Here is a 27,161-nt window from a genome sequence, read left to right as displayed (position 1 = left end):
AGATATGGCATTTCTTCGTCCGTTCCTGGCGCTACCTCGCTAACATGAGAAACGAAGATCAGATATGAAAAGAATGATATATATATATATATATATATATATATATATATATATATATATATATATCATTCTTGTTCCCCGTCGGAGTAAGTTGTATTACATCTGCAGTTCTTGATGTTTTTGTTTTAACTCTCACTTTATGTGGTCTGAGCAAGATGGAAATTCAACCCTGATCCAATTAAGATAATTCCTTACTGGTATTGTTGGTTTGGGTTCTCAACTAGCTTTAGAGCAGGAACGTGCAGTTGTGCCCTTATATATATGTGTGTGTGTATGCATATGTGTATGTGATTATTATTTGTGTGTTACGGTTTTACATTCGTGTCGCTTCGTCTCCTAACCTTGTATAAATGCACATTGTCTTTACGTCTATGCATGTAGATACACACACACACACACACACACACATGCACACTAGCTAAACCAGCCCCAGGGAAAGTATGAACACCTGGGTTGGGTGTGGGTCAACTGCCCAGCCATGAAATCGATCCCATGCGGGCCTGACCCTGGGCCTGCCCGTGTTGACTCACAGTCAGTAACGCTAACCATTACACCATGGAGGTCCGTGTGTGTGTGTGTGTGTGTGTGTGTGTGTGTGTGTGTGAAACAGAAAAAATTTGTATGTCTGTGTGTACGCATACTTGTGGATGCTTATGTATAAGGTTTTCTGTATTTGTGTGCGATTGTTTCCTAATTTTATTCTGAAGTCCGGCTAACTATACGTTAGAACATAAGTGTGAACGAATTTTGGTTCGTGCACAAGTTATGGATGTGCCGGGATCTCCCGCATGTGAATGTAATTCTGCGAACGTTCTTTGATGTTAAGAATATTGGAACATAAGAAGTTTATAGAGTGCTCACACACACACACACACACACACACACACACACACACACACACACACACACACGTGAGTGTGTGTTTATATGTATATATATATATATATATATATATATATATATATATATATATATAGATAGATAGATAGATAGATATGGTGATTGTGCATGTATATGACCTCAAGACTAATTCATCTCTCTAAATGGCTCGTGTTATAAAAATATCTGTCAGACAGACTACATCTCTAAGATCCACGCGTAATGGTAAGGTAGGCCAGTCCTGTCAAAGATCTATAATGTCGAGTAATGATTGAGGGTAATTACCAGAGTGTAGCCGTCTGGTACCGCAACCAATCAGCAGACGGCGTGGGTAATTGCAAGTGTCTAGACGGCGTGTCACATGGTGATGAGCAGCTGGTATGGTGGGTCGGGAGTGAGCTGCACTTGGCACTTAATGAAAGAGGAGGTAAAGCCTAAATTGGCCAATCAGAACTCACCAGACTACGAGGGATGTGAATGTTTTTACCTCCTGGTATTTATGCCGATTGAAATTCATGTGTTAATTTATTATCAGCATTATTGTTGCTATAAGTAGTAGTAGTAGTAGTAGTAGTAGTAGTAGTAGTAGTAGCAGTAGAGGTAGAAGTAGTAGTAGAGGTAGAAGTAGTAGTTCGAGTAATATCATGGCAATGACGATTACCTTTTATGAAGCAGGCTTGAGTATGATAAGAAAAAGGATTCTACTTGAAAATCAGTAAAAGATGAGAACATTAAGAGTCGGTTTTCGAAGGCTGGACCAATAGCCTGATGCTCATTAGCAATACAGACAATTTAACGAGTGTGAGGTGTCGGATCCCTTGCTGCAGAATCACCGACATTCGAACACTTCCAGTTCTGGGGGGTCATGACCTTACACAGGGAAGGGGCAGGCGGCTGGAAGGCGAGCCCAGGACCTTTACTCACTCCTACAGATACGTGTGCACACGCCCAAACCTACATACTACGTTTGCATTTATACGCCTACGCCTACACACGCCTACGCACGCCCACACCTACACACGCCTCCATCCACACTCAGCCAGACTTGCATGGCCTGGCTCCTACTCAGGCCAACCTACTGACTCATGTTCTTTTACTTTCCCACACCTACACGCACGCGCGCCAGCACCTCTCCACGCCCAATGCTACCGACGCCTTTGTCATCACACGTCCTTGCCTCCTGCACTCCATCTCTCCTGAACGCCCACACTATCACACGCCAACACCTGCATGTTCTCACACCCCAACACACTTCTGATACATGCGTCCCTGCACCTTCATGCAACCATAAACCCCACACACTTTTTCAAACCAAAGTTTAAATCAAGCTGGAGGTGATATCAGTCCAGGATTCCAATGAAGCTTAGGGTTTACCGTAGAACTGGGTTTATTCTCGGCCTCGCTAACCTCAGGCTGAGGTTTACATTAGGGTGGGGTTACATCGGAACTGGACTAAAGTTAGGCTTAGCTTGATTCAAGCTGGGGTTTTCATTTAAGCTAGAGTTCAAGGCGCCATGATGACTGAAAGACTACAGCTTTATAGACCAAGGCTTAAATTAGACTAGGGATTACGTTAGGCCGGGGTTGTATTAGGCCAGAGGTCACATTAGACCAGGGCTCACATTGGACTTGGGGATGACATTAGGCCAGGAATCACAGTGGATTAGAGATCAAATTAGACTGGGGTTCATATCAGCTCAGGGTTCATATACACGAGGGAATCATATCAAGGCAGAAACGAAATTAGGTCGAGACTCCCATATCTTACCTTCACCCTCAACCTGAATGCTCTCTCTGAAACAGAATGAGCCCGAGCTTCCATTAAAGGCCAGGGTATACAGAGTTCAGGATGGGCTCATATTCATCCATGTTTCATAGTTCTTCCAATTTTCAGACCACGGCTCATATTAGGTTCGCTCTAGGCGGCTGGTTTTTCTCGTCGGCTTTTGGTTCACATTTAGGCCGACCGGTGACCATTGATTGGTCTGATAGATATCATAAATCGGCTGGGGAGAGCCACACGCCTTGGGCCGCAGGTCAGCAACAATGAATACACAATTAGGCCTCTCGAGAGGAGAGGCGTCGCCGCCACAGTGGGTTTTGACGAACGGGTCAAGAGCCATAGACATAGTGAAAGTGTAGACGTTGGTCTCAGAGTTTATCTTTTAAACCTGAAAAAAAAAGCAGGTATAAAAGATTTTTCGTATGGTGGTTATAACTTGACGATGACGGCCTTAATGGCCCTGACAGTTAATAGGCCTGGATAAACAACAAGCCAACGACCATGACGAGGTCCACAGAGTAACTAACAGAATCAAGTTGGTAATGGGAGGTGGAGGCGGGGGCTGGTGGTCTAGCTAGGAGGTATCCATTAGACGCTATAGGAACGAGAGTGGCGGAGGGAGATAGATTCAATCTCGTCGTCTAGTCAGGTGGGTGTGTGTGTGGTGGACGAAGTATGAAAGGAGGGTGGTAATGGGACGTAGCAGATGAGGGCCTCTTGGATAGCAAATTAAAAAAAAAAGTTGCGCACAGACACTGGGGGGGAACGAGGATAGCGAAGATGTTATGTTGGTCACCATAGATGAAAATATATATACGGGGTTGTGGTGTAGTCAAACGGTAGGTGGAAGCCACTGGGAAATAAAGCTGATCGAAGGACATGCGGAAACCAATTGTACATCAGATGTCTCACCAATAGACATAACTCATGTGTTTTAAACTGGGTGATGATTCCTGCCGGTCAAGTGGCCACTAGGCAACCAACCGTTAGTCAAAGGACCTACCGCCTTCTTTACACTGGAGCAACTCCTAAACTCGGCTACTCTCTAGTGCACTTCCCACTTCATTACTCCCCCACCAAAGAACTCCTCACTGATATCTCCCATTTCGGATAATTCCCCATCTCAGATGTCACAGTGTATGATTTCCCGCCGACCCTCTCTCCACTGCAGAGCTTCCCATCAATTAATTACCCAGCGGATAACTCCTCAAGTGATGATTCCCTGGTGGTCACCACCAGCAAAGGGCAGTGGAGGCTGAGTGGACTGTCTGCAGAAGTCCGGTGCTGGCGTGGAGGAGGCAGGCCTGAGGAAGCGGCGGTGTGTTGTCTGTTGGACAGTATGTACTTCACGGCGATCCACTGTAGTGCTACACTTCCCTAGCATGTTGGCTCCTTGCCTGAAGACTTCCTATACCCTATAATCCACTGGACGACCCTCCTCAAGGCGACTACTCCTATCGCTCCCCCTCGCCCTTCTTCCCTAACACCCTGCGTGACACAAACATTCCTCAGATACCCCAACTTAATAAGATCCTTCAGCCCCGGCTCCTCATCCGTTTACCTAAACCTACCTCTGCAGTAAAGCAATCACCACCATAATAAAAACACATCGTTAACGTAATACATAAACTCAGGTTTTCGTCTCTGACATGATAATATAAATCTGCCCTATGAAGAAAACGAAAATCATAAACCTGGCTGCATTTGTCATCACTGTGTTTAATGCGACACGCGCTTGCAACTTCGCTTTCAGCAATCATCTTATTAAATTCATTCGCAAGTATCATATTCATACTCTTACTTTGGTATCTTTCTGCTATCTCGCTGCTTCACGGCACATACAAGTTGTTCTTGGGAATACTGATAGCAAAATAGAGAAACGAGATGTAAAATAGTTTACGGTCATCGCCTGATATTTTACTCTGTAAATACCCACAATCAAGAAGACGGAATAAGAGGGACTCATTGTCGCCAAGATTTACAGGCTACAGGCTCATTATTTACAAACAGAGAAATGCTTGACGTTTACTATATCTTCAAAAACCCTCCTAATTACCCGCAAGCCTTTCATTTACACGAGTAGAAAAACTCGTAAACAATATTTCCATTAATCACAATGCGCATTAGAGATCAAGCACCATTACTGCAAGTCACGCCCTTGCGCTCGTAGGAAATCAAGAGTCAGCCAAATGGGCCCCCCGAGCTGGCGGGGTCAACCGAGCGCTGACGTCACGGTTTGGTGTTGACACAGTGGAGCCAGGATCCCCCTCCCTGGTGGTCCCGCCCGGCCGCCTGCCTCAGGTTCAGTTGAAATTAGAACAGAGAAACTCTATTCGGAAATCATACCAACACGGTAACCCAGAGATGGTCCGCTCGCTGTTCACGACGTATGGTCTTCTTCTGGGAAGGGAAGGCTGCAGTGTGCGTCATGGGAGGGGATATAGAGTGTAAGTAACCTTTGTGTCTTGGTGGTGTGTGTGTATATGGTAAGACTTCAAACGCAGTGGATGTGTATGTTCTTCGATAGGACACAGTCTCTGGTGAGTGAACGCAGGTTGCTGGACGCAGCGTCGTGTGGGTCCTTTCACACGGTTTATTTCCAGTCGCCAGATCACTTTAAACGGCGATGCTTCGCCTCCTGATTAGGTAGAACGAGATGTTCATTTCTCGCTGGTGCTGAACTTCGTGTTCGTGAAGTAGACTTGCATATCTATCGGTACTCGGTCCTGTTGATTCATCCGAGACGTTTACTTCTCACTGCTGAACCTCATGCTTATGAAGCATGCTTCGAAATGCTTCGGTGCTTCGGTATGCATGCTTCGAAATGTTTCGGTGCTTCGGTACATGTTCCTAGTGATTCATCCGAAACTCAAACCATTTCCTACTCGATGACTAGCAGGTATGGTGGTCTCAACCACGATCATGAAGACTTGTTTAAAAAGATGGAACCACCATTCCAATCATAAACACTTCAATCTCGCAAGTAAACTTGGCAGATGTTGGCCATTTCGTTGTGAATCTCTTGAGATGTTTTCCTCATGACCTTCTGAAACATTTCACATGAAATTTCGCACACGTAATGATGTGGACTACATTACAAAGTTTATTCTATCTATTTAACAAAGCTCCACTGACGCCATAAGCCATGGAGAGTCTACCTCGTCTGGGCCAGTCTCAAAAAGTAGGTGAAAAGAAATTTCTGAGACGTCTTATATGAATCATAATCTTGCAATTTTCATTTCTATTAAATTTCATTTTTCATCCTCTTTACCTAATAATCTTCTTATTGAATTCTATAATAAATCAAATTTAGATTAAACTACATAACCTTTTTCCTGTTTTTGCAGATTAATTCTTGGAAAGTGAAGCAATTCCAAATTTTGGTTAAACTACATAATCTTTTTTCTGTTTTTGCAGATTAATTCTTGGAAAGTGAAGCAAAATTCATTACCTACCGCTCGCTGAGAAGTTATCAGAGTTACTTATCACTAGTTTTAAGGTAAGTTGCAAATCTCATTTTTAATCTAGTTAATATGCTGATTTTTTCCCAGTAGCTTTGGGAGGAAAAAAAACGAAAGGAAAAAAATAGACAAGAAAAGAAGAAAGATAAGATAGGAAGAGTAGTAGTAGCATTGCATTCTGATTGTTAACTGGTCTTATCAGAGGCGCTACCGTGCAGAGCCATTATTAACAAGTGTTTGTATCAATGTTTAGAAAACACTGTCCTCCTCTCCGTGCATCTATACAACCCTTGCGTGACGCGGGAATCTATTAGGGCCTAATGTCCGACTGACTCAGACAGAGAACTAGTCCAGGCATCATTGTCTGAATATGAACTGAAGTTAATTCCCTCGATTACCGTGATGGCTTCGCGGGAAGAATAGAAGGTAGGCAGCAAGTTATGATGCTGAGGTTTGATGCGGTGACCAATATATCAAGGTAATAGTGATCGTCAGGACGCCAGTGGGTGCAGCGTCCTGTTGTGGTGGAGGAGGAGACGGTGTTTTGCGATAGTGGTTGTGCGCCGGGGTAAAGGCAGTGTGGTGTGTTGTTAGCTGTGTGTTGAGATCTCCTTGTGTCGTTGTTCTTGTGGTTGTAGTACGTACTTTTGGGGTCGGGGGGGGGGGATGTACTGTGGTTGTACTGCGATGATCGGCAGTGTACTGTGGCGCTGGTGCTAATGTAGGCATTGTTGGCACGGCGGTGTCAAATATTGGTTGGCAATTAGTGACCACGGGTGGTAGAGGGTGGCAGGAAGTGCGGATGAGTCTCTCTCTCTCTCTCTCTCTCTCTCTCTCTCTCTCTCTCTCTCTCTCTCTCTCTCTCTCTCTCTCTCTCTCTCTCTTCAGAACTGAGATATGGAGGTGGCAGTAGAGGTTACATGGGTGAGTGACGTCGATGGGAAGACAAGCTACTGGACTGACTCTCTGGGTTTTCTAGGTGATAACCTGAGGTACGCCGTGAGCTGTGTAGGTGATAATGTGACGTGGAGGAATAAAACATGATAACTTTAGGTGAGAGAGTGACATACGTAGATGACTTACAAGGACGACTAGATGGCAAAGACGAGTAAGTCCACCACGTACACGAGATGTTCAGTAGGGGCGCTATAACAACAAACCTGCCACGTACGTTCAACCTGATTCGCTCTCCGGGCGACTCCGGCCTCATTCTATATAATTAGCTCATTGCGCCGTCTGAGCAAAGCCAATGTATTTGACAAACTGCGGTTAATTAATAGCTGGGCGCCGATCTCACACTATCTCATATATTCCCAACTCCGTATTAGCCTGAGAAAATTATGACGAGGAGATCTGTGATCATTCCGTAACAGATCACTGAACTCTGGGGGAATGGCAAGAGCCCAGGGAACGCAGAATGCCGATAAGAACACCTTCATATCTGACCTCACCTTCCCTCCAGATAACACGGGAGGTCCAGATATCTGGTCGGTGTTCTGGGCTTCGATGGAGATAAGTTTGAATTACTTATCTCAAAGAAAAATAAGAACCCTTGAAAATCCGTCTTCATTTATCCATCACGCTTTATCTGTTCGTGTATGTGAGCCATGTTTGTTCGTCTGTTTCTAGTCCTTTGTTAGTTAGTGTACATTCGTATCCATGTCTAAAGTTATAGCTCATTTTCAACTTGTGTATCTGTCTGTCTGTCTCTCTGGGGTGAGCAGGACGGGCTCACGTCGTAGGTACTTGTATGTACTGTGGTAGTTTCTTTATGTATATATGTATGATGATATCAATGTATGTATATGTGTATGTATTTGAGTGCGTGTAACTATCTATTGTATTGTGCGAAGATGGAGCTTTACGCTCATGGGGACCCCATCTCACACTTTCTATACACTCGTACAACTTTTCCAGCTTCTGTATGCTGTTCACATTCACAGTTTCATCATTCAGTTAATTCCATTCAACCATTGCTCTTCTGCTATCAAAATACTTCTTTGATATCTTTTTTCTTTCTTTTTTTTCTTGATTTCATGTTATGGCTTCTGGTTCCTCTGTCTTTGCATCGCGAAGAACTGTGTCCGCCGTTGACATCAACAAACTGGCTTGGAAACTCAAAATCTATGATCAGGTCAACCCCTTCTCTTCTTTCTTCCTTGGTGAACAGATCTATGGCCTTTAACGTTTCCTTGTAATCCATGTATTTTACTTCTGGTACCATCTTTGTTGCCTTCCACCGGATTTTCTTTGTCAGTTCTTCGCGTTTCTTTGAATGCAGTAACCAAACTTGAGACCCATATCCTAGCTTTGGCTTAATGTAGGATACGAAAAGCTTGCTGAATATTTCTTTATCTATGTAGGTGAGAGTTATTCTAGTATTTGCCAGCAGACAGTTTGTCTCCTTTGCTTCTCTCCTGCCAGATGATATTCATATCGAGGCCTTCTTTCGATGCCCTATACCGTAATTACCTTCAATACACTCGAGTTGAACTTCATCAACCATACATCAGACCATCTTTGGAGTTTGTCTGAGGCTCACTACACATTCTCTCCTTTCCTTGAAATTTATTCATCACTAGTCTTAAAGTACGTTGTCTGTCAAATTGTTCTTGTTAATATGCCACTTTTCCCAGTATCTTCGACAGGAAAAGTAGTATGTGATGTCTTCCATTCTGATTGCTAAGTGGTGTTACACGTGAGGAAACATTAACTGCATTTGAATAACTGTTTACAAAACATTATCCATATCTCTCATCTAAATAACCTTCGCCTGACGCCAGAGTCTATTAGGACCTAATGCTGTTCAATGAATGTTGTTAAATGAGTCGTCAGACAGATGAATACAAGTATAGATAGACAGCGTGTGTTCTTCTATTTGTGTATATTTGTGTGTACGAGAACATCACATGTTCCTTGTTACTTTGAGATCTGTTTGCTCTCTTGTATCTAAGGTGCAGGAAACGATTATCTCCCACTAACCGTGCTACGGTGCCAGCAGGGGTAGGCCACGAGACGAGAGTTTAAAAGCACCCAGTGTGGTGGGCGGTGTAAGGCATGTTATCTAACCGCACTCTACCGTGAATTCAAAGCTTTTGGTGAGGTCGAAAACATAGTCGATGTTGACTGTAAGAGTCTCGTAGCGGGGATATTTCTACAAGCCCGCGTAAGCAAACTGTCTCATGATTCGTTATCTCTCCGGCGATTCGAAGCTTTCCCTAAAGAACACGACCCCTTTTAGTTTTATCTTTATTATGGCAGAATGTGGCCTCCATCTGTCACACCAGGTGGCCTCAGTCTGTGACTCTGTTCTCCTATTGTCCCCAGCAGGAGAAGACATTTGCATTTTGGCGCTCGAACAGATAAACATACTGATGATTTATCAATGACGTATCAAGATGCCGTAAATGCATCATATATTCAGGCAGACTCTACCGTCCACATATCAGTCATCCGCTCCTTTCAATAACCCAGACAACATCCGCTAAAGACAGAGTATCTGTACAACGTCAGGGCACTTCACACAAGCCTTTCCCTTCCACACATCAGGTTTAAATCACCCGTGTTGTGGTTATCGACCGGGTGCGCCCTTGGATCCTTCCCCAAGCCTCATTTTCTCTGCTGTTAGGCAAGCGTTCCATTCAGTTACAGCTCGCTTTACATATAAGATCGTAGTTATTGTCATATGATGTGCAAAGCAACATATTCTTTATTTCTTTGTACGGTTCTGAGACATTGCTGCCTGGGAAGACCGGGATGATACGGAATGACTTAGTGAGGGAAGTGGCGTTGTTGGCTCACATTACGCAGTAGTTCTCCCTCTCCCATGGTTCACATGCATAGTGAGAGTGTATGTGGGCTAAGAATTATCCCTAACAACTGGAGAAGGTGCTAAAAAAGATTGTCAGGTGGGTGGATGAAGCTTAATGTTAGCTTTAATGAACCTGGCAGTTGATAGGCCTTTTAATACCCAAAAAAAAACAGACACCCAGCCAACCACTGCACTGTTAGCCACGGCTCTGGCATCATTAAAGGGTTATGTGCATGTAGAGCATTGTTCTGCCTCTTCTAAATGTAGTGTACAGAACCCGAGGTTTTGAAAGCATAATTTTGATAGCCCTGCTTCGTCGAGTTGGATCTATGCTTCATCTGGAGGACACCAGCATATGTACCAAAAGTAGCGCTCTGCAGCCAACAAAGCAAGGAAGCTCACACTACAAACCTCAGATGGAGGGAATTCCTGAGGTCTAGCTAACTACAGAGCATGAGAGACGGACCACAAGACATGGGAAGCCAGCCATCACTATAGACAGAACGACGTGGAGGCAACTGCGTTTTAGATCATCGTCCATATGTATGAAGAATAGAGTTAGATCCCAACAAGACATGAGAGTATGCCACAAACTTACTGCCACAGTTCCTCCCTCCCTCCCTCTAGCAGGGACTGCTACACCTGATGAGTCCACAGCCGCATTTGTATATGAAGAAACCTGCCTCCCATTCCTCGCTAAATGGTATCAGTCACGAAAATTAGTTACATTTGTGTGGTGCACACTCGACATGGCAACGCGAAAATCCACAATTACTATTGACAATACAAAATAAAATCATCATTATCATTATTATTATTATCATTATCATGATTATCATTATCATTTATCATTATTATTATAATTATTATTATTATTGTTATTCTTATTAATTATTATTCTTATTAATTGTTATTATTATTATTACTATTAATATTATTGCAAGAATGGGCATACGTTCTAACTCAACACAGATGTGTGTGCATGTGTGTGTGTGTGTGTGTGTGTGTGTGTGTGTAAGTTTATACAATTACTTTCCGTCCAAGGAGTCCAGTAGGAGTCCTTTTTATCATTATGAAACTCCCGCAGCGCTCTAGGAGCCTTAGGTCATAAGTGTAGTGTCCTTGTGTGTGTCTACGTGGGGGGGGGGAAGAGTGCGTAATAACCGAGTCGTAAATATTCTGTATTTTCGTTGTGGTATAGAATGAAACGGTATTTGTAGTGTCGTAGCGATGGGTGATGTCCAAAGTGTAGACGATCATATGTGACTCGTGTTTGTCTGGGGAGTGTGGCCTCTGATGATTGTTTGCATGATAGTTTGGAAAGGCGGCTATTTACCGTTTGTTAGGTTATTTCAGTACGTATGTGTTTTGCCATTTATATTTGTTGGGGTTAGTGGGATCTGAGTGTAAAGGTTACCAATGTGTGAGGCAGGGTTAAGCTTTTTAGTTCTTAGTTAGGGAGTAGTTAGGGTGGAAGGGGTCCAGTGCTGTTGCGCAGAATTGAGCGCCGGGCATGCTGAGGTGGAACAGTATTGGGAGGATCTTTGTTTCATTGTGTAGGTAGCATGTACTTGTGGTTGCTTGGCAGCTAGTGATTGCACTAAGTTTACTATTTTGTGTGAATTGTAGCTTTGTTATATTTGCTTTTGAGAGGGCGGAAAACCAGGGTGGATATCCGTAATCAAGAACAGCGAGGATGAAATGTTTATACAAGATGTTTAAGGATTTCTTTTCTGGTCCAAATCCGATGCCAGATAGTGTTTTGAGGGCACTTAGTCTGCTTTTGTGTTAATATTTTTGATGTGATGTATAGCCGCCATGGGTGTTTCATTTTTGATGCATGGAATGATTATTGCTTTGTTCAGTGAGAGAAATTATCCATTCAAGGTGAGTGGAGGGTGTAAGCTGGATCTATTTCTATCTGGGATTGAAAAATGATCGAAGACTTCTGTGTAGACGAAGCCATTCTGATCTGGACTGAGCCATTGCTCCAGCTGTGTTATGTACTGCTGCATGTTTGGCGTTGATACTATGGTGTCAGGAGTGTTGTGATGTGACTATGGGTTGTTTGCGTATGTTCTGGTCTGCTAGAAGTTGTGGGAGATCGTGTAGGAAAAGACTGAAGAGGGATGAAGAAGGACCTGCTTCTTAAGGAACTCCATTGTCGAGTTTAAGCGTTTAAGAGTGAAGCCATTGTGAGGGACTCCATTAAGGCAGCCGTCTGTGAAAGCCATTCACCTCTCGACGCCCAAGATATGTTCACTGATTCTCATTTATGTGACCTGGGTTCGAATCCTGGGCTCCTAAAGGTGAATGGTTCACATCGATTTCATGTGTACAGTTCATCCCTAGAAATTTATGACATCGGCGTGGCGCCCTCGGAGCTAACTTAAGAGTGTTCTGTGGCAGTGCTGTCAAGCGTTGTTTATGAGATGGAAAGATTGCATGTGTGTGGACTGAAAGCCCACGTGTGGATGAGGCAGAGAGAAAAGACAGAAACCTGGGATAAAGGAGTGAAAATTGTCTGAGAGAGAGAGAGAGAGAGAGAGAGAGAGAGAGAGAGAGAGAGAGAGAGAGAGTACATAGGTTTATGTATGTGTGTGTGTGGGTGGGTGTGTGTGTGTGTGCTATGTCTGCGAGAGTCTATATATATTTGTGCTTGTGTGCATCAGTCTATTTGTGTGTAATTGTCTGTGTGCCTGCGGGTAAGTGTATCATTGTATTTGCATGTTTACGGCCGCGTTGCAATCTACATGCGTGCATAGATATATCAAAAATTGAACATAATATTCCCAATAGCTACGACATAAGACGAGACAGTGTAGTGCCAAATTATACTCTTATCAATACAGAACTCTGCATATTTTTTCCCCCTTCGTCTCCTCTGCCTGCCTGTCGCCCGTGGGCACATCCATCCTCCCAGACTCTGATGGGATAATCATGTCGTTGCTGATATGATCGACGTCCAGAGACGACAACAGATCAACAAGAATGTTATTAGAATCCCAAATAGCTCACTCCACTCACCCTCCCACCATCCCTCGCTCGCTCGCTCGCTCGCTCCTCCTCCTCCGTCTCCACCTCCATTTTTTGTGCAAGCAGGTTCACCATCGTATTTGGCGCTGGTGGCGCAAACGTTGGTGAAGGTCGAGCTGACACTCAGAGCTGGCGTTGATGCAGACGTTACTCCCTGGTGCCGAGTGAGATCGTAAACCTCAGAGGGTGTGGGGAAGGAGGAAGTAGATTCAAGGAACTGGGGAAGGGAATGGTTTAAAGGAACAGAGAGTTTCCGTCGATTGAAGTTCGAGTAAATACATGTCGTAGTCTTAGAGGAAAACAGTTGCCATGGACTGGAGAAACGCATTTTATGAAGTGGGGAAATGGACGTCGGGAAATGGGAAAGCATATGCGGTTCAGTGGAAAAGCACTTACCGTAGGCTGATAAAGTGGGTGCTGGGAATCGGGATATTGTTCTGCTGTGATAGAAAATACAAACGGTAAAATGGGGAAAAGGAAATTATATGATTTCTGGGAAGCAGGTTCCTTATCAAACCCTGTCCGTTGTAGTGTGGACGACATAGTGCATGTGTTCGCACGGACACACCCATCCAAAAAAGAAATTACAATATCGAAAGAAAATGTAGTTGTGTCCAGGTGGATTTCAATTTTCCCAATTCACGCAAACGAGAGACAGAAAAAAAGTCTTTCTCCTTTTCTCATTCTACGTGAGGGTTCAGAACACATTACAGGGAGAGCAACTTCCACCCAACCTCGTAACGTAACGAATGCCTTTATAACGAGATTTTACTTTAGGCCAGGTGGGTGGGGCTAGCCCGTAGCGCTCACCTCACATTGTGCTTGACAAATAACACTTTTTTACTCTCTCTCTCTCTCTCTCTCTCTCTCTCTCTCTCTCTCTCTCTCTCTCTCTCTCTCTCTCTGTCGCCTCACTCACTACATACTTATCTACCGTGGGCAGAGAGAGAGAGAGAGAGAGAGAGAGAGAGAGAGAGAAGAGAGAGAGAGAGACATTACATAACAACTCGCCACGCTGCTCCTATCACTGCCTTCGGTCCTGGCACCATGCTCTCAAGCACAACACACACGACAGCAGTCCACCTCCACCACCTCCATCCTGTTGTATCGGTCACTAATTCTACTTCAGTCCCATTCCTCTTCTTCACTGAATCGCTCTCTGACGTGGGTAATGGGTTCGGGGCGGAGATTAGTCGTCCTTATATAGGTTCCGGCTTTTGTGGTCTGTCGCCCAGAGTCACGCCATCGTTTATTCATCGGCTCGAAGAACGGTTCACGGGGACGTCGAGTGCGGGATTGTGTTCTCTGTGAACGTGGCAGCCATTTTGTGATCCCTGGAGGTTAGTGACGTTGTTCATCGCTGATCTGGGTCGCCATCTTGAAACGTTGTGTCTGGGGGAGGGACGAAAAAAAGAATAATCTTTCTTTTTCCAATGTTTTTCCTTTTCTTTTTTAGCGTTCGATGGATAATGATTTTTTCTTTAAGATTTGAACACTTTTCTCCTTCACTGAGTTGGACATCCACTTCTTATCCAGTAGGTTGGTCGTACGTGGTTGTTACCTAGAAGCCACAGCCTCGACCCATGTTGTCGAACGCGTATGTTCTGACACGCGCCTTCTCGTGGTCAGTCAGTCAGTCAATCGGCTTAGTCTTGACAAACTGTGTAAGATTACCAAAAGAAAAAAACATTTCTCAGAATAACATTATACAAACTGTGAGTGTCTCCAGATTTCGCACGATCTCATTTCTAGGGTTGTAATTGATTACTCCTTTTTTAAACTTAAAAGATTACCATACCCAGTCAAGAGAAGGTGTAAGGGTGACGATATATACCAATGACTATGTTGAACATTATTCCCATGTGGGCTTCTATGTACCAGGGATTTAGTAAGCAGGATTTAGTTATGCGTACCAGGGAAAATTTTCAGTACAAAGAAAATGAAACAGTCTCGGAATTAATGCTTCAGTATCTCGACCAAACCACCTCAGAATAATAAACAAAAACCTCCAACACCTCTGCTAATTATGATATCTCTTGCCGAATAGAACACACACACACACACACACACACACACACACACACACACACACAGACACACCTGAGAAAATAACTAACGTCAAGATAGGTAATGTAGGTCACATTAAACATCTTATCTCCAGTGACTTCTTTTGGTCTGTAAACCTTGTTTAACCTCACGTGAGGCAGACCCTAATATTTACTGTGGTAATGGTGGCGGTGTGTGATGCAGGGAATCGCTGCGGCAGTCACTGCACCTCGCCTAGGTACGACGACTGTATATGTCAACTGGAGGGAGTGACCCGTTTCTGTTGAGAAGAGTCTGTGATATTCTCTCTCTCTCTCTCTCTCTCTCTCTCTCTCTCTCTCTCTCTCTCTCTCTCTGTCGGTACTGATTAGGTGCTAGGCAGCCACCGACCAGGGAGGTATATTACCAGTACTGCCCTCCTTAGTATCTTGAGGGTCAGCGATGGTTGCGCGGTAACTCATCGCTTCATTAAGTTTCAGTCCTTTGGCCCAAGTTGATGTCATTTCCTTCTGCCTCACCCACACGTGGACTGCTGGCTTTCAGCTCACAAGCATATAATCTCTCTATCTCACAATAGATTCCAACACTTCCAATTTTGATATATATATATATATATATATATATATATATATATATATATATATATATATATATATATATATATATATATATATATATCTTATACTATTCGCCATTTCCCGCGATAGCGAGGTAGCGTTAAGAGCAGAGGACTGGGCCTTTGAGGGAATATCCTCACCTGGCCCCCTTCTCTGTTCCTTCTTTTGGAAAAAAAACAAAACGAGAGGGGAGGATTTCCAGCCCTCCACTCCCTTCCCTTTTAGTCGCCTTCTACGACACGCAGGGAATACGTGGGAAGTATTCTTTCTCCCCTATCCCCAGGGATAATATATATATATATATATATATATATATATATATATATATATATATATATATATATATGTGTGTGTGTGTCGGAGGTGGAGGGAACGAGGAGAAGAGGGAGACCAAATTGGAGGTGGAAAGATGGAGTGAAAAAGATTTTGTGTGATCGGGGCCTGAACATGCAGGAGGGTGAAAGGAGGGCAAGGAATAGAGTGAATTGGAGCGATGTGGTATACCGGGGTTGACGTGCTGTCAGTGGATTGAATCAAGGCATGTGAAGCGTCTGGGGTAAACCATGGAAAGCTGTGTAGGTATGTATATTTGCGTGTGTGGACGTATGTATATACATGTGTATGGGGGGGGGGGTTGGGCCATTTCTTTCGTCTGTTTCCTTGCGCTACCTCGCAAACGCGGGAGACAGCGACAAAGTATAATAAAAAAATATATATATATATATATATATATATATATATATATATATATATATATATATATATATATATATCCGCATAGTCTCTCTTCGCTCATCTTCTTCATATGACCAAACCACTTCAGCACACGCTGATCAGGTCTCTCAGTCATACTCCACTTTTTATCTTGGATCTCTCTTACATTGTCATTCCTTACATGATCAACATGACATATCGTACTCACTCCAAATATTGTCTTATGGCATTTCATTTCCAACCCTCTATAACCAACCACCAACCCCCAAGCAGATACAAAAAGCTTAACCGTATCTCAGAACTCGGTAACCTCTGTTCCCAAATATAAAAAAAAATATAACACTGACAAAACATATGCGCACTGAAATAATCAGACCAGCACTAAACTGCCGGCCTCTCAACACAATCTTAAACTCCAGTCCATCAGAAACCATACTCTCTAGACAAGCACGAGTCATACTCCCCCGGCTTACGCTGTGGGCATCACCCAACACCGTAATAACACAGCATATTCCCAGACTCTTCTACCATAAAGGAGACACAGAGTCCTTACCACTCAACCGCCCCTAACTCTCTGAACATAGATTCACACACAGCATTTACGACCGACGGTCTCAGCCGGTGGACGTAGGCTAACTTCTTGAGTGCTGCAGAAGCTTCAGAATGATATGAATAGACTTGTGGAGCAGGAAGGAGTATGTAGACACATTTTCTTCTTTTCAATATCGTAATTCACTGTTTCTCTCCTCCCCATCTTTGCATCTGGACATGAAGTATGGAAACCAATTAAAATCTAATGCAATAACCCGCCAAGTGACGTTAATACCATTTTCTAAATCATCTCTGATTTCAGGCCTTTCTATTGGGGGTTGGTCAGCCGTAATCATTTTTTATGAGAAGTCTCGTTGGCAATAGACATTTTAACCTCAATGTTCAACTTCTTGTTTTCAATAATAGATTCCACTGTGCATTCCTGTGTCATGGTGGGCGATAAGGACAGACCCAGTCACTGTGTACCAGTCTATTAAGCCTTCATTAAGATCTTAATCTTGGATAAGAGTGACTGTCTTTTACGGATGAATTACGACGGCTAATTCAACACCGGCAAATTTTTTTTTCTCCTTTTTTATTGGAGGAGTCACATAAATCAATATTGAATCCTATGCCAATACGTTGGATTCGTACCCAAGTCCACAGTGGTGATGTATGTATATTACTACTAAATCATTTATCTCGATTACTTTAGTCTTCATTAACGGCTACGTGTTGACTCACAACGAGGGTAAGAGAGGCTGTTGGCAGTTCTTAGTGGAATGCTACTCCATGCACTGTGTTCTGTTGCCGTCGGAGCTCTATCTTCTATATTCATGGTCGTATAGGAAGTTCCCTTCAGCAGAGAGAGGATGACTACAAAACCTGACCTGAGTCTTGATCACGCTGATAACAAGCCCTTCGAGTCAGCCCACTCGAATCCCCCTAAAGAGAATAACAGAGGACTCCTTGATTATGAAGACTCTGGTGAGCTAAAAGCAATATTACTTTTATATATGATTGTGTGTGTGTGTGTGTGTGTGTGTGTGTGTGTGTGTCGAAGGAACTTAAATTCAGGGTTATTTGAATTGTATTTAAATGAACTGACTGAAAAGGAAGAATGCCATTAACCTAGCCTTTTTGCATTTTATGCTCAATTAACTCGAAAGATATTACTAATGCCAACGAATATCTTTAGTGTCATTGTTTCAATCAATGAAGTGACCGTATGAGATTTATCCCCTGTGAGGTGAGTTAGTTCATGTTACAGAGCCTAGGAAGTCAGCCAAGTATACAACCTTTGATTGTCTTGTTTTAGTGCTTTTTCAATTTCGAAACCACACTCCAAGCAGGAGCAGGGGAATGGTGGACTCCTTCCAAGCAAGGAGACCTACGTCAAGGTCATGCTTTTAACTGGTCGTCGATGAAGCAGGCTCGTCGGTGACTTTTCCTTCACAATGTAACGACTTGTGTGCGGAGTCCGGGAACACCAATGCAGATAACTGATAATAATTATTATCATTATCATCATCATTATTATTATTACTATCATTATTATTACTATCATTATCATTACTATTATCATTATCATTATCATTATTATTATTATTATTATTATTATTATTATTACTATCATTATTATTACTATTATTATTATCATGTTATTAGTATTATCATTGATATTATCATTATTATTATTATTATTATTATCATTATTATCATCATCACCATTATTATTATTGCTATAACAATAATAATGATAATAACAATATTTATAGTGATAAAAATAATAGTAATAATGATAACAATGATAATAACGATAATGACAATGATAGCAATGATAGTACACCAATAGCGATATTAGAAATGAGATATACACAATCATACATAAAGATAATCAATACAAATCAATTGACGTATATATAACTCGACCAATATTTCCCAAAGTAAGAAATTATGATCATCAGGACTTGACCGAACGCGTATGACGATTGGCTCGCCACTGAAGGTACCCAGACAATAGACGTCTAATTTTCCCGTCTAGCCAAATATTCCCATCGTTTATATGCAAATTAGATGTTCCCAGACTTCTCCACGAGACGAAAGGTTGTAATAAGGGTTAATGATAATAATCTCACCGAATCTGCCGGCAAAAGTTAATTAGTTCCCTGTGTTACATGCGAATCACGAGGACGAAAATTGGGTTAAGTCAAATCTACTGCCCGATATCTTGTTCCCTAAAGATGGGGGGAGGAGAACGGCTTCCCCAGAGACCAGGGCCAGAGCCAGGCAAGCTCTGGGGCAGGCAGGATGGAAGGAAGGAAGGAAGGAAGGGCCAAATGTGCCCATACGAATATGCATGCATGTGCAAAAAATTACTGCATATGCAGTATTCTTTTGTCTATTTCTCTACCTGTCACTCTTATTATCTATTTATCTATATCTATCTACCTATCTATCTATTTATTCATCTTTCTATCTCTTCAACTGTCTATCTATCTATCTATTGTCTGTCCACCTACCTACCTATTTACCTCTCTAACTAACTAGCAAGGTAGCTATTTATTCATCTATCAGTCTATCTATCTATCTATCTATCTGTCTATCTACCTATCATTCATCTATTTATCTATCTATCTATCTATCTATCATTCATCTATGTACCTATCTTCTTTGCTGTAAAGCATGTACACGGGGATGCATGCTCCAGTCACGGCCGTCGTGGCTGAAGAGATTAAAGACAGAAAAAATTGAGTATAAGACAAACAGCGAAGACATTAATCCCAATTCCTCACATGCATTTTAGACTTGACTGTTTAAAGGTAGGAAGGTTATAGGAACAGGGAAAAAACCATGGCTTCATAAAGGTCAATCCTCGTGTGGCTGGTCTGTACACAAAAACTGTGGGAAACAGCAGCCAGCAGCGTGTTACGAATTCAAGCTAAAATAATACTCACAGAATAGGAAGAGAGCAGCAGTAACACGGCAGACAGAGCGGCGCGGTTAGGAAGGGGTGTTGACTAGAAAATAGTTAAGACGGTAGGCTTCAGAATCCATTCTGGTTAATACAAAGAAGATAAGGAAAAACGAAAGACTTCAGATATGTGAACGGTATGGTATGCTGGGACGAATGAAACCCCTGTAGACATGAAATAACTGCTAACTTGAGAGATCACTATGGCACCGATACTGCAATTCCTAGATTTTGGGAAGCAGATTTTGTGGCGTTGATCATGTGTGGATTCCAGGACAGAGTGGAGGGTATATGGTAATGCCTTGCATGAGTATGTCTTGAGATTGAGCAGAGGAGGACGAGTATCATTTGGAAGGACGTATAGGTAGAAATTTTGTGTTTTATCATCACTGAATCTAACCACTCCTTCCCCATTCCGGGATGTTATATGAGTCCGAATTAAGGGAGGAGATTGACAATGCGGGAGAGAGAGAACGATTAAAAGGATTAGGAGCGAAGGGAAACAGTGTCATATAGAATCATCGTTATGAAATTGGATGGAGTTAAATTAGGCGACAGGAAAGAACCTTGAGGAACACCACTGTTGATAGGATAAGATTGGGATGTCAATTCGTCAGTGACTACTGCAATGGACCGAATAGAGATGAAATTGTGCATTAGAGAACAAAAAGAAAAGCAGAACAAGACAAAGGAAGAAAACCTGAGAAGCAAAGACTTGAGATAAAACCAGACAAATGATTTCGAAATACCGAGGACCACCACAAACAGACTCACTCGAGATATTGGGGTTGGAAATTTTCCTCTCCGAAATCATTACTTCACCGAAGAAGGAATAAAGGAAGGAGACAAATGTGGATTCTCCCCCGCCCCCTCACCTCTAAGGCTTAAACGTCTGTTCCTAATGCTATCCTTAAAGTCGGAAAACAACAAAAGTGTAAGATACTGGATAAAATATATGTACGTTTACACAAGCGTAGTCGAATTATGAAGCAATGCTTTCTCTAAGACCAGAGAGCTCATCTGTCTTCATGAAGAGGGAGAGAAAGTAACCAAAATACATCTACCAGGATGTCCATAATGAAGGGCTGGTGACTGACTGACGCTAACATCTTTTTTCTTATGAACACTGGACCAAGAGGGCGTATGATCCTCCGTCTCACCATTCATCACGACACTCCGTCTTATTAAGGACAGTGTTTATCAGGGTCGGATGAATTATGAGGCAAGTTAGTGTTGGCCACACACAGGTGGTACCCATTAGGAATATTTTACTTGGTCATTAAGGCCATACGAGGGTGTAGGCAGTGTGTAACCCTCCCCAGACTGCTTGCTGGTAGAGGGAGAAAATGTTAAATTATCGTGCCCATCATGTCGAGGGGTAAACAGAGTCAATTGAGATGGAGACTATCACAGAGTGTGTGGGGGGTAAACACACGCCAGTAGTAAGGTGAATGAAAATGCTTCACGGAATATAAATGAGCTCATTCGTTAGTGAGGGGAGCAGGTCTCCCTGACAGGGGTAATCATAATGTGTTTTGTCGTAAGAGATGATTATCAGGCTCAAGGGATTCACACCTGTACCAGACTGTCGCTGGGTGTAAATGTACCTGAAGACGTAACTTATGACACAAGATTAATGGAGAAAAATGACATGTTTCTATTTTTCTCTCGAGCTCATTCTGGTATGACTTTTCTAGCTAAGACGTCGTTATTTTCTGCTCTTGTAAAAATGATGATATGAAGATTATATGTCTAGTGTAACGGATGGATTCTGTAGTTGGTGGGAGTATTGCGTGGGTATCAAAAGGGAAAGGATGAGAATAGACTGTGTCTTTGGTATGATCATTGTTCACTTGTGAAGTGGTTCGAGGGTGAAGGGTGAGCAAGTGTTGAAAAAAAGAGATGTAAAGGTTGGAATAACATCAATAGCAATTAGATGAAACACGAAACTGTTGCTAAAGAGGTCAGGCTTTGTTAGTGTCAATATAGAAAATGAATAGAGACAATGGAAGTTAAAAAAAAAAAAATGGGATTTCCTCCTGTCTTCATTCTCTTTCTTGTTTGCTATGTACCTCAGTCACCTCTCCTCCTCCTCCTCTGTCCACCCGTCCCTACTGCCAGGACCTGTGTCACGAGGCAGAATAAACGGGAGATTCAACGGGATGTTATTCCCATCCTCCACTCTGTCATCGTCTCCTCCAGCACGCGCACGTGATCCATCATGTCCCTTTCCGCCCCCTCACCCTCCCTCTTTTTTTTTTCTCTCTCTTTTTTCTTGTTGACATAGATGCTGGGCGCGTAGGAGGTATTCCTTTTCCTCCGTTGGAGCTCTGGGTGTAGGGAGGTGTCCCTCTCTTGGGGTGCGGCACGGTGCTCGTCTCTGTCTCTCTCTCCCTCTCTCACTTGCCTTGTTGACCCAGCTGTTTACTCGCTGTTGAACGTCCTCTTGACACAGATGATTCTGTTGCTGTGGACTGCTGATGTCGAGGGCCTTGCAGGAGTGAGGGAAAAAAAAAAAGGCCGTGTATGATCGTTAGCTAAGGATCTGTTTTGATCTTGTGTGATAATGGTTTGTAGATCACAGTGTTTAGTTAGCTGATGTTGGATATGTTGACCTGTTTCCTTAGCCGAGATATATATATATATATATATATATATATATATATATATATATATATATATATATATATATATATATATGCTTTATGATAGTAATTATGTTGCTATAAGTCTCCTTGACCTGAATTTGCATGTATCGTTGTTCTGTCGTACATTTTGTATTTTGTTAGACTTTCTCGTTTTATCTTATTCTCTTTCCTTCAGTGATGCCCTTTTCACCTTACATTTATTCTATTTCCTCTCTTTCATGGATCACTTAATTTCAGACAATCAAAAGACCTGCTAGTCGAAAAACAAAATGATAAAGGAAGAGGCACTCACCTTGTGAGATATTCCAACAATATCGTTCATTTCGTCGTGAACTCCCACTGCATCGGGGCCAGAATGCAGCAGTATCATAAACTCTGGCGTTTTGCATTTGTCATGAGAATGTGAGTCTGAGCTATGAAGAAAACAAAATCATAAATCCGGGTTAGATTTTTCCACCACATTGTTGAACACAACGTTGGTCCGCAGGGGAGGGAGAGAGAGAGAGGAGAGAGAGAGAGAGAGAGAGAGAGAGAGAGAGAGAGAGAGAGAGAGAGAGAGAGAGCAGATGTCTGCATGTACATTAACCGACGGTCAGACATTCTTTAGTCTGTCCCAACATACTTATATTATCGGCTTGAACCAACATCTCTAACTCCGGGTGATATAGTCCACTGATTTAGCTATCATACGTTGCTGTTTTAAGATCGTGTTTTTGCTTGGAGAATGACCTCAGGAATGATGTTAATCCCTTAGTGCTGAAAGGACAATGCAGTCGACGCAGCAGGTTGTTCATCCAACCCATAACGCTATGGTCCTTCTGCAGGCCAACGCCTCTTTTTTGGCCGGCAATAACTGACGCACACGTCTCCATATTCCCACTACCATGACTCAAAAAATTCAGCTACCTGGCACGCGTCCAGTCCCCCCCTCCCGACAGCACAGTTTATCGTTATAACATTTTACATTATGGCTTCCCGAGTGGAGTGAGAGGCAGAATAGAAAAAAAAAATATGATTAGATAACAGCTCTGGTCTATCAGCTCCCGTCACAAAGGCGGCGGTACTCTTAACAGTTGATGGGTGTGGGCTTTAAAGATGAGGACCAGCCAACGGCAGCAGCACCAGCAGGGGTATGGGGCTTAATGTCCGTGTCACAGGCAGACAAAAGCGGGTGGGAGGGGATGTTTTCCATGGTGTAGCGCCCTACCGCTAGGGGGCTACGCTGCTCATGTACGGGCTAAGCGGTTGATGGGATTGCATTATTCTTTTTTCTTTTTTCTTTTATGCGGACGTATACACCAGTTTGTTAGTGCTGGGTTAAAAAAAAAAAGATAAGGTGCCCTTTCTCCCCTGACCTCGGCGTATTTTGTTTCTGTGATAGCTTAAGTGGTACTAGCAAGAGAAGTGGTTAAACTAACTGGAGAATAGAATATTTCCGAGACGAGTTTTAAAACGAGTCTCTCTTCCCTGATTATGATTTGTTTATGTATATATATATATATATATATATATATATATATATATATATATATATATATATATATATATATATATACAGTAACTCGGACTGGATGTGGTCAAGCCGCGAGTGTCAAATCATGCTCAAGGAAGCTTCATCATCATCGTCGGTGGACGGAAAAGATTATAGTATCGTTGAGGACGTGGCCCCATAATAACCCACCTTACCTTGCTCCTCCTGGGTGGTCTTAGGCTTATATAATAAGAGCGGTATATATATATATATATATATATATATATATATATATATATATATATATATATATATATATATATATACTGGGCTGCTGAACACAACGTGACCAAAAAAGAATTTATTAGAAAAACTTTCAGGGCCTCTGGTGCTTATGAAGACGACTTTTTGGAACTAGGAAGGAATTAGCAAATGAAAGATGACGAAAGGTTGGAAAATATAACTCAACATTCTTGCTGCACAAGCAAAATTATCACTACGGCCAATTCTCGTGTGGCTGGTCTCCACACGTAAACTACGGGAAGAAGCAGCCCACTCGTTTAATGATGGATCAGGTCCAAGGTGACTCACGACGTCATGAGAGTAGCGGCTGAAGTGATAACTGTAGAACAGAAAGAGAAAAGCAGACGCAGCATCACAGCAAAAGAAAGAGAGAGAGAGAGAGAGAGAGAGAGAGAGAGAGAGAGAGAGAGAGAGAGAGAGAGAGACATGACTGGAAGAGAGTTAATATGGAAGATTCATGTTGATTCCAGCATGATTCAAAGTGTAACAAATCGACGAAGAGCCTCCCCAGTTATGCGTGCAGTAGTCTATACCGGGTTGAATGAGGCTTCTGTCGATATGGAGTAACTGTTCCAAAGAGAAGGCGGCTGCGGCACATCTGTAACACACAACCTCTAGTCCTTGAGAGGAAAATCTTTATTGGCTAACTGGCCGTGAACTAAGAGCCGTAATCAACAGCCCAGCCTCAGAATGGTTCAACGTGAGTAACGACTGTTGTCGCTAGGATCAGTCGTGCGATCCATTCTCTTTCTGCCATTTATCATTGATGAATGACGTGGTCTATGGTATCAAAATTCGAAGACAGCATTATACTGTGAATGAAATGTACGACAGAAACTGTAATCTTCCAACTGTAAACTAGGAGACACACGAAAAGACTACCTTCGTGAAACGCGGAAAGGCAAGAAAGTATGAATAAAATAGATACACACACACACACACACACGCACACACACACACACACACACACACAGATAAATGAATAGATAGATAAATAGATATAGATAGATAGATATGCACTGGTATGAATATTTAAATCCTCTTTTTCTTTTTAAGTCTCTGCTTCAGAATTCACATCTCGAACTGCTTCACAGAATATTAAGAATGATGTAGTGGTCTGGTTCTTGGATTCTCGGAATATAATATTCGTTTCCTCTTGTGTGTGTCCAGGTTGCGGTCGTCGCTCCAGATCTGCCTGGCAGTAAGACATGTGTTGCTGGAGGGATTAAGCCTCAGCTCGTAGCGTCAAAAACATTCCGTTCTTGGAGTACTGGGTCAAAATTATATATGCAAATACATAAACTACAATTGTCAAATACAAACGAACTCAAACGATGCCTAGAATTTGTTAGATATGAATCGATAGAGAACCTTGCTTCATAAAAATAATGCCATCCGAGATAATAGCAACTGAATTGACGAAAAAGAAAAAGATATCATGAGATAAGATAGACGAGTCTTTGTCATAGAAAACTATCTTCATTCATAGAGACATAGATATCCATGATAAATATGAATGTTCCCACTGTTATAGACTCGTTCTTGCAACATGAACATACTTGGTCTGTATAAATGTTTAACCTCAACTGTTGCACCGTAAATGACCCTCTCAATTCAGAGCTTTAACCATCCTCCTCCAGCTTTCACTATACCATTGCAAGTGACGTGATCAGTTATTTTCTAAAACTACGTCTTGTGTTCTTGTGCCTCCGCATACGACCGACTTTCGTCATTATCCTGGTATTGTTGCGTTATCGCAAGTGATCCACAATGATAATCTGATGATCTGTCAGTCTGTCGAAGACGAACACCGTCTTCTAGCGACCCACGTAGCTACCATTGAGGAATGTGTCCCTTATTTGCATGACAAAGCACGAGCGAGACCGTTCCAGCGAAGTTCGGTCCCTCTTCACACAACTGACTAACTAGGACGGCGGCTCCTCGCACACCGCTTTGGCCAAGGAAAAATTCAACTTTGTGGATCACGCGGGGCTGTAAATCGCTTCTCCGAACTCGCTTATCTATGCGTAAGAAACGAGGTAACGTAGTTAAGGATGTTGTACTTTACAGACACACTAGAGGTGGGGCGAGGTACATTTGAAGATGGTGTATGAGGTAATGAAGAAAAAGTCTATCATAAAGTTGTTTGTAAGAAGGACTTCTAGCCCATGTATGTGTGTCCTGTTGAAACTGTATGCAGGGAGCGGTTGACCGATCGTGAATAAAACATGTCAGGTCATTTGTGCTGGCTCTGTGTACAAAGTGATGAGGGTTGTTAGTGCTTTAATTGCTACATCCTTTGGGGTTGGCAGGCCACAGGGTAGAGCAGAGGGTTAGCATGTCTGTGTTGGGGAATGGGAGGAGTTTAGTGATTGAGTACTGTCATCGTAAATAGGACTTGAGGAAGAGGAAAATCTTCACGTATGAGAAGAAAGAGAGTAGATCAGTCACTGAAAATCAGGAGTAAAAGTCTAGAAAATACACAAATAACATCGTAATGGTAATATTTTCCTCCATTACCACAATACAGGTAAAACTAAAAAGATCCTGAAAGGCAATTTGGTATAAAGCAACCCAGGGTTGAATGTTCAAGGCGCAAGAACAATGTGATAATGATCATCAGGTTACGAACGGCAATGATCATGTCTGGAATGCTCGGTATGAGAACAGCACCAGGATGTGGGCACATGTGGTCCCTGGCAGGTCTGTCGTCATCGGATCGCGGGACCCACAACACGGGAGTTTGTCACTGTACAATCGCGGACCAAAATATATCCTGCCGAACGCCCGAAACGAAGCTGTTCCGAAACATCTGTCTCTTGACTGG

At 42.6% G+C, this 27,161-nt stretch overlaps 1 long non-coding RNA gene across 2 annotated transcripts in view; it reads left to right on the top strand.

The window, feature by feature from the left end:
* The window catches only part of LOC139750095 (uncharacterized), a 108,202-nt gene that overhangs the window by 55,041 nt on the left and 26,000 nt on the right, over positions 1-27,161 (top strand). The window contains exons 1-2 of one of the 2 annotated variants that reach the window (XR_011713077.1): positions 5,074-5,169; positions 6,140-6,221. This is a non-coding gene — a long non-coding RNA (uncharacterized lncRNA). Of the gene's footprint in view, positions 1-5,073; positions 5,170-6,139; positions 6,222-27,161 lie in introns of those variants that run through there. The other variant, XR_011713078.1, reaches the window with a different exon arrangement.

This window comes from Panulirus ornatus, chromosome 9, assembly GCF_036320965.1.
Source record: "Panulirus ornatus isolate Po-2019 chromosome 9, ASM3632096v1, whole genome shotgun sequence".
In the NCBI taxonomy this organism is placed as follows: Eukaryota; Metazoa; Arthropoda; class Malacostraca; order Decapoda; family Palinuridae; genus Panulirus; species Panulirus ornatus.
Note: the sequence above shows the minus strand (reverse complement) of the source record. Positions and strands in the feature narration are given on the sequence as shown.